Source organism: Chrysochloris asiatica, unplaced genomic scaffold (genome assembly GCF_000296735.1).
Source record: "Chrysochloris asiatica unplaced genomic scaffold, ChrAsi1.0 scaffold00025, whole genome shotgun sequence".
In the NCBI taxonomy this organism is placed as follows: Eukaryota; Metazoa; Chordata; class Mammalia; order Afrosoricida; family Chrysochloridae; genus Chrysochloris; species Chrysochloris asiatica.
In genome coordinates this window covers 16,099,704-16,108,604 of record NW_006408543.1, presented here as the reverse complement: position 1 = coordinate 16,108,604, position 8,901 = coordinate 16,099,704, and the positions used below count along the sequence as shown (strand labels likewise).

General features: G+C 43.3%; 1 pseudogene; it reads right to left on the bottom strand.

Moving 5' to 3' along the window:
* Nucleotides 1-2,425: 2,425 nt before the first annotated feature.
* Nucleotides 2,426-5,593, bottom strand: LOC102814536 (annotated as a pseudogene).
* Nucleotides 5,594-8,901: the final 3,308 nt, after the last annotated feature.

Genomic DNA, 8,901 nt, shown 5'->3' with positions numbered 1-8,901 from the left:
TGGTTGGTAGCATAGTGGTTACAAGTTGGGGTGCAAACCTCAAGGTCAGCATTTCGAAACTACCAGTGGTTCCCCAGGAGAAAGATGAGCCTAGGTTTTCTGCTCCCATAAAGATTTACAGCCTCAGAAACGCTATACAGGATCACTATGATTTAGAACCGACTCCACGGCACACTACCACCACCAAATTACAGTAGCGTAGTGGTTAAGAGTCAGGCTGCTAACCTCAAGGTCAGCAGTTTGAAACTACTAACCAATCTGTAGGAGAAAGATGAAGCTTTCTGCTCCCATAAAACTTATGTTATTATTGTTATGCACTGTGGAGTCGGTTCCAACTCATAGCGACCCTGTACAGGGTTTCTGAGGCTGTAAATCTTTCCGGGAGCAGAAAGCCTCATCTTTCTCCTGCAGAACAGCTGGTACTTTCGAACTGCTGACCCTGAGGTTCGCAGCCCGATTTGTAACCACTACGCTACCAGAGCTCCTTCCATAAAGCTTTACAGCCTTGAAAACCTTAAGCAGTTTCGGTATGAGTTGGAACTAACTCCACAGCACACCACCACCACCACCTTACAGTTCAAACTGACTTTGTGGTCTAGTGCTTATCCTCTTGTTGTTATGTGCCGTTAAGTCGGCTCCGACCCATAGTGACCCTGAACAGGGTTTCTGAGGCTGTAAATCTTTACGGGAGCAGAAAGCCTCATCTTTCTCCCACAGAACAGCTGGTAGTTTCAAACTGCTGACCTTGAGGTTCGCAGCCCGATTCGTAACCACTACGCTACTTACCTTTAAAATGAGGTTAGAAGATGAGGAAAAAACAGTATCTACTTCTTAGCGTTGTCTTGAGGAACCAATGAAATAATGAATAGAAAGAAATAATGCCCACTGGTCTATAGAGTACATAAACCCTTAGTAGTCATTATCACTGTTGGTAAGTGCTGAGGAATTGGTTCCAACTCATTATTGTTAGGTGCCATTGAATCAATTCTGACTCATAGGAACCCTGTGCACGAGCAAATCAAACACTGTCCCATCCTCTTAACTGTTACGTTTGAGCCCATTGCTTCTGACATTGTGCCACACACCATCTCTTAGGGCTCTTCCTAGTTTTCATTGACCCTCTACTTTATCCAGCATGAGTCTGGACTGGTCCCTCCTTATAATATGTCCGAAGTCTGAGAGGCGAGGTCTCACCATCCTGGCTTCTAAGGAGCATTCTGGCTGTACTTCTTCCAACACACATTTGTTTATTCTTCTGGTGGTCCATAGGACTTTCAACATTCTTCTTCAACACTGTAACTCAAATGCACCGATTCTTCTCTGATCTTCCTTATTCCTTGTCCAACTTTGACATGCATATGAGGCAATTGTAAATACCATGACACACCTTAGTCCTCTAATTCCTATCTTTGCTCTTGAACACTTTAAAAAGGTGTTGTGCAGCTGATTTGCCTAATGCAATACATCTGACTGCTGCTTCCGTAACTGTTGGTTGTGGATCCAAGTAAAATGACGTCTGTGACAACTTCAATCTTTTCTTCACTTAGCAAATGATTTATTGGCCCAGTGGTGAGGATTTTTGTTTTCTTCACATTAGGTGCAATCCATACTAAAGACTTTGGTCTTTGATCTTCATCAGTAAGTATTTTAAGCCCTCTTGGCTTTCAGCAAGTAAGGTTGTATCATCTGCAGGTCATTATTGATTTTTCCCCCAATCCTGCTGTCAAATTCATCTTCACATAACACAGCTTCTCGGGTTGTTTGCTCCGCATACAGATTGAATAGGTATGGTGAAAGAATACAACCCTGGCATACACCTTTCTTGATTTTAAACCAATCAATATCCCCTTGTTCTGTTCCGACAACTGCCTCTTGGTCTATGTACAGGTTCTTCATGAGCACAATTAAGTGTTTTGAAACACCCATTCTTCTCAATGTTATCCATAGCTTGTCATGATCCACACAGTGAAGCCTTTGCATAGTTCATAAAGCACAAGTAAATATATTTCTGGCATTCTCTGCTTTCAGTCAAGATCTATTTGATGCCGGTAAAGATATCCCTAGTTCTGGTCCTGTTCTGAATCCAGCTTGAGTTTCTGACAGTTCCTTGTCAATGGTGCAACCATTTACGAGTGAGTATCTTAAGCAAAATTTTACTTTCATGTGGTACTAATGATATTATTCAATGATTTCCACCGTTTGTTGGGCCACCTTTCTTGGAATAGGCACAGATATGGATCTCTTCCAATTGGTTAGCCAGGTCTTCCAAATTTCTTGACATAGATGAGTGAGAATCTCCAATGTTCATCTTTTTTTTTCTGATTTTGACACAAGGAGAACTTTATTGAAAGCAAACCACTGAACAAAACTTCAGAAGAACATTTAAAAAAAAAAAACAAACAAAACTCCACCTCCGTCATCTCTCTTAACGTCTCTCTTCATTGAGAAACTGGGCGACGTTCAGCTTGCTTCCTTCCAGTGCTGCTGTGTTGGCTCCTCTTGGTAATTTCATCTTCATTTCTGATTTGGTTTCTGGACCTTCACAATTACTCTCCGAGTCTGCAGCAGCGGTGTAGCGTCTTCTGTTCGCCCTCACCGACGCTGTCACTTTTCTCTGTCCTCTGTTAGTCCTCTGCTGGGTGGATTTTGACGTTTGTGTTGCTTTCATAACCCTGAGAGGAGTCACAAATACAACCTTATTCTTTTCATCTTCATTTTGAATACCAGTAGCTGTCATTTTGGCATCTTGCGCTGCTACACTTGGGTCACCACAGTCTTTATTTCCTTTTTCTAGCTGAATCTTCATCTTCTCCAAAGCTCTCAGACACAGCCTATCTTTTACTTGCTCTAGCATCTCATACAGTAGAACCAAAAGATATTTTGTAAGACAGCTACTAAGTTCTAAAGAACTCAAGGCTTTCGTGTAGACACGGATCTCTGCTGAGCTAAGATCTCACTGCAAAGTTTCATAGACAGATTGTCATGCATTGTTAAGACCTGATAATCCTGGGAATTCTTGGTCTGAAGATTTCATCCACTTGTCTTGTTAAGTCTACAAGCAGTTCAGCAATATTAATAATGTCTATTTCAGCTAAAGGAGAAGATGCAGGGGCATTGGCCAGTGTTTGCAGAGTTGGAAGAAAAGCTCCTTCAAAGTATTCCTGGTTGGCCCTGCTGGCATAAGCAAACGTGGGGAAGAAGCCTTCAAGGCAATGTCAAAGTCGAACATCCTCTTCAGTCATTGGGTTGTACCATAACAGGATAAGACGAGAAAGAATCCTCCTACTGACCAAAAGCCCAGAGAACATCAACTTGGCTAGTCCTTCAGTATCTCCCATTCTGAGTTTAGACACCTCGCCATCTAAGAAATCAGAAAGAAGTTTCAGAACATGCTTCGCTGTAGTCGCCTCTTCCTCGGCTTCTCTAGACTCTAGCTTGTCATCCTCACTGTTTGCTTCTGGGCCTTCACTCTCAGGGACCTATGGATTTTTTATTTTAAATATTTCCGTCCCAAACATCATCAGTTGGTCAAAGATGGCCTTCAAAGCACTGATTTTTACTGTGATCATCAATTCACAAAACCTGCAATAACAGTATGAAATGTTTACTTGCAAAATCCTGATTCTGTAGTCCACAGCATCCCATATTTCTTACTATAGGATGAATACTTATCATTCCAGGGAGAATCAAAGATTCAATGATTCTCTTCATGGTGGCACTTACACCAGCTGAAATGGGATATCTGTTTCAACAGTTCATAACACACGCTTGAAGTATCTCAGATCACTCTTCTCTATATGGACTTCTTTAATTTCAGGTTGTTCTGTCTCTTTCAATAGATTTATTTTAGTATCTTCTAATGCTTTTATTTCTTCTTTTAGTTTTGATGCCTGATCAAAATCTTGTATAGTAATGCAATTTTCCAACGCTTCTTTTGCCTCAGTAAGTTTAACTTGTATTTCAGCCATCTTGAGTTCGTTCTTTCTTGCATCAGCTAAGTCCTCATTTACACCAACAGTAACATTGGGTGCCTTAATTTCTGTAACAATTCGTGTCCTCTTATTGTCATCGGTAATGATGTGAAGTAATCTCTCAACCAGAAAAGAAATGAGGGCAATTGGGATTGTGGGTAGAGTTAGAATCTCCTGTAAGATAGCAGCAGTCATTTTCTTCCTCCCTCCTCATTGGTATTCAAAGACTTGATAATTAGAATCAGCTGTTGACCTGTGAACTTTTTTGTCATCAAAATTTCCAATATAGGCGAAATCACTTCTCTGTTCATCATTCTCAACTGGAATGCTCTGAATATAACTGAATAAATATTCTGCATATACTACAGGTTCCAGTAAAATCTGCTCTAAGAATTCTTCACCTTCATCTCCTTTTGATTTCAAATACTCACAAAGGACACACCAATACAATGCAATTTCAGCAGTTCATGTTTCCACTGGAAGCAACTGTCTGGCATCATTGTTTCTACAGATTTCCACCAGTTCATTCAGAGGAGTCACTGAAAATAAAGCATTGAGAACAGAGACTGCCACGTCAGAAGAATTTTCCACATCAACCGATGAAGCAAGGCTAACATGTCTCCTTCAGTGAAAGTAACCAGCCTTGGAGAAGATGCTTCTGCATTGCTTGTTTCATAGCAGCTCATCTGTCAGTAAGGCCTTGTTGAAGGAACATTATTACTCTCTGAGCAATGGACATAGCTTTCATACGAACCTTTTCAGCTATAACCTGATAAGCCAGTTTTCTGACATCCTCTTTCACATCCTTGGTGCGCCCTACAATTTTGGGCAAAGTCTTTGCTGATGGTGCAATACAAGATAACACTGCTTGTATAACTTCTAGATTTGAATCATTTTCAATCAAAGTAGTGTAAGCATTAACGACTGGGCTGTTGTCATCTTTGGGATCCTGAAGTCGTGAAAGAGCCAGGACTGCCTGTAGTCTCACATTTGGAATTTTATTCATTCTAATGAGCATGGCTTCATTAATTTTATCAAACAAATCATAATCAATCTGAGCATTTTCCGGCATACTTCTCAAGAGCTTGTTTATTAACTGACATGCTCTAAATCTCACCGCATTGCTATTTACCTCATGAGACTTTAGGAGAAAAGTAAACAAATCATTTAAAATGCCACCATCTTATTCATCATCTTCATCGTCTTCCATTTCTGATTGGTGAAATGAAGTAACAAACTTTGCTGCAAATTGTATTACCCTCTCCACGGCTGGTTCATGTTTATAGACCACCATAGCATATTTAGGAGCTCTGGAAGCGTAGTGGTTACAAATCGGACTGCGAACCACAAGGTCAGCAGTTCGAAACTACCAGCTGTTCCGCGGGAGAAAGATGAGGTGTTCTGCTCCCATAAAGACAGCCTCGGAAACCCTGTACAGGGTCGCTATGAGTCAGAACCGACTCCACGGCACATAACAACGACAATATAGCATATTTAAGGTGATGAATGAACTCCTCATGAAACACTGTTTTACTGTCCACCAACTTCGCCTGGTTCTGGTGCGGCTGCTGGGCCAGTTGAAAGGCCTCTTTAATAGTGAGCAGCCTCTTCTTCGCTCCCATGGTGCTGGGACCCAGTAGCGACCAGTCATTCAACCCAAAGCCAACGTTTCTCCTCCAATGCTCATCTTGCTGAACAATTTCAATTTGGCTTCAATCAATTCCTAGAACCTTGTTTTTCACCCTTGCCATCAATGCAGCTTAGATTTCCTCCTTAAGTCCATGGATTCTCGATCATATTCTACTTCTTGAAATGATTGAAATGATCCATTTCTTTCTGGGACAATGACTGTGTCTTTCCATCTTCTTTGGATGGTTTCTGCATCATTCAGTATTTTGCTCATTGTTACAAGTGTGGTCGAGTCAGTTCCAACTCATAGCGACCCTTTACACGGTTTCCGAGGCTACAAATCTTTCCGGGAGCAGAAAACCTTATCTTTCTCCCACAGAACAGCTGGTAGTTTCGAACTGCTGACTCTGAGGTTAGCAGCCCGATTCGTAACCACGTCCCAGAGCTCCTTGTCATTAGCATTACTACTATTATAATTATTTGTTGGAAGGGACACCTCATTTGTCAGCTGTGTAGCTTTAGACAGCTCCTCTGCCACATCTGTAAATTGGGAAACATAATTGTTATTGTAAGTGCTGTTGAGTTGATTCCAACCCATAGCGACCCTGTATAGGGTTTCTAAGGAGCAGCTGGTAAGCTTGAACCACTGACCTTGTAGTTCAAACGACTTTGGAGTCTGATGCATTAGCCCATAGCGCCACAATGTTGTTGTTTTGAAGTGCCGTTGAGTCGGTTCCGACCCATAGCGACCCTATATAGGGTTTCCGAGGAGCAGCTGGTAAGCTTGAACCGCCGACCTTGCAGTTCAGACGGCTTTGCAGTCTGGTGCATTAACCCACAGCGCCACACCAGGACTCCACAGTAGCACCTACTTTATAAGAACAGATCCCTGGTAGTACCATGGTAAAAGAGCCTAGCCACTACCCAACACATTAGCGGGCTGAATCTACTAGATGCTCTGAGGAAGAAAGATGCGGCGTCTGTTCTGTAAATCATACTGTCTTAGAAACCCTCTGCGCAGTTCTGCTCTACCGTGTGTAGCGAGCGTCACTGTGAATCTGAACTGAGTTGATGGCAGTGGGTTTTAATGTCATAAGATGGTTTTGAGACTTGGATGGCTTAATTAACATACTTAGAACAGTGCTTGGTACATTGTGTTTGATGGTGTGAGTAAAATTGTGGCTTTATTTTAGAAAACCTTTTAGATTGGAAGGATTACCACATGGCATCTCATTTAATGTTATACCCAGTGTAGACATCCCCTTTATGACATTCCTGAAACATGCTTGTGTATCTCCGGTGCCAGAAATCTCACCACCACTGAAGGAAGCCCTCTGAACTCCTGAATATGAGTTGAAGTCTGCCTCCCTTTTGGGACCCTGTTCTCCCCTCAGAGCTCAAACTTCAAAATGCTCACGTTCCCCCTTTCCGCTCCCCAGCAACACTACCAGTGTTATAGTGACCACAGATTAGAAGGAGAAAATATTGACAACCCCAGACCCTGCCAGCTAGTCAGGATGAAGTCTTGAGTCCTTGGCTAAATTCGTTTTCCTATACTGCTATTCCCACAGCCCCCTCCTACTCTCTAGCATGGATGTTTAAACAGCTGAGGGAATTTCTCCCCTCCCCCTCCTCCCAGGGGCTAGCTTGGTGTCACTTGGGTGTGGGCTTCTAGAATCAGAATCTGGAGACCTTGGCAAGAAAATGGTTTTAGTTTCTTAGCGTTGCTGCATCAGAAATACCGTCAGTGTGTTTAAGAAACGGAAGTGTATTTTCTCATAATCTCAGTTCAGGGCATGGCTTCTGGAGAAATGCTCCCACTCTGTCTGCTGTGGAAGGAAATCCTTGTCTCTGCGTCTCTCTCTAGCCCGGGCTGTCCTCTGGTCCTCCACGTGGCAACCATCTCTCCCCCACTCATGCTTGCTCATTTCTGTGCCTAATCTGCTCTTTTCTATTTCAACAGTGATTAGATTTAAAATCCACCCTGTAGCCACAGCTGTCCCATTAACATAACAAACAAAACCTTATTCCCAAGTGGGATTACTTCCACTGATATTGGGGTCAGGATTTCCAACACCTATTTGCAGGGAGTGGGGTGTAATTCAGTCCATACCCAAGCTCTGTCTACTTCTGGAGAATTCAGCTGGGGAGAGGAGAAATGCCGACAGGCTGCTCAGTACCCCAGGCAAGAAAGCTTCAAGTTCAGGGCTCTGCCATTCGTTCAAGGTTTGTTCTACAAAGTGACACATCTCTACCAGTAAACCCATCTGCTGATACAACCTGAGGAAGGAACAGACAGAAGGGGTCAGGAGAATGGGGTACAAATGTAGGGGGCCAAGTGCTTGGTGCTTTGGAAATGGCATACAGCCAGCATGGCCACAGTGGAGTTGGGAGACAGGGCCGAACGCAGAGGTTCAGGCGGGACCCTGAAGTCGAGTGTTCTGAGGGGCGCTGGAGGGGTTTGAGCAGAGGGGGCTGATCCCATGTGGATTTGCACAAGATCAGCTGCAGGGGAAATGAAATCAGAAGCTGGAAGATCTGCAGAGAAGCCCCTCTGGTGGCAGGAGAGCAGAGTATGGCTGTAGCTGGGCCCCTGGTATTGTAAGGCTTGCTAATGAGGTGGGAGAGAAAAAGGTGAGGGTAACTCCAGAGCAGTTATGGCTGCCAGGGAGTCTGTGCTCCAGGGACCAGCTGCTGAACTATGCAGGGAAGGGAAATGTCACCTTTGAATGTATGTGCTGAGAGCCTACCCAGAACTGATGGAGGCGGGGGCAGCTCTGCCCATCCACAGTGGGGGACAGGAGGAAGACTAAGCAAATACTCCAGACCTGCCTATCTACAATGAGGGAGCCTGAGCAGGTACCCCAGGTCTGCGCACGTGTTTGATGAACGCTGACGCTTTAAAAAAGTTTGTGGAAAGAATAGAATTAAAATCTAACTGTTGTTGCATGAAAGGGATTGTAATCTTTGAAATGAAACAAAGTGTATGATTTATTGCATGTACAATGGATGATCTTGTTTGTAAGCCTTCACTCAGTTCACAATAAAAAGTTTTTAAAAAGTAATAAAAAGCTAATGGAATTGCTTCATGACGTTTTCTTAAGTCCCCTTGTATTGAGGGTCTGCCCTCAAAGATTTCACTGGAATAATGTGGCTGTTGCTGACCTAATCCAGTCCCTGAATTTAATGATGGGGAAATGGAGAACAGAGAGAGGAAGTGCCTCGCCCAAGGTTGTGGGAGCTGAAGGTGGAACTGGACTTAGAAGGCCAGTCTCCTGGGCCTCCAAGACAAGGCTTCAGT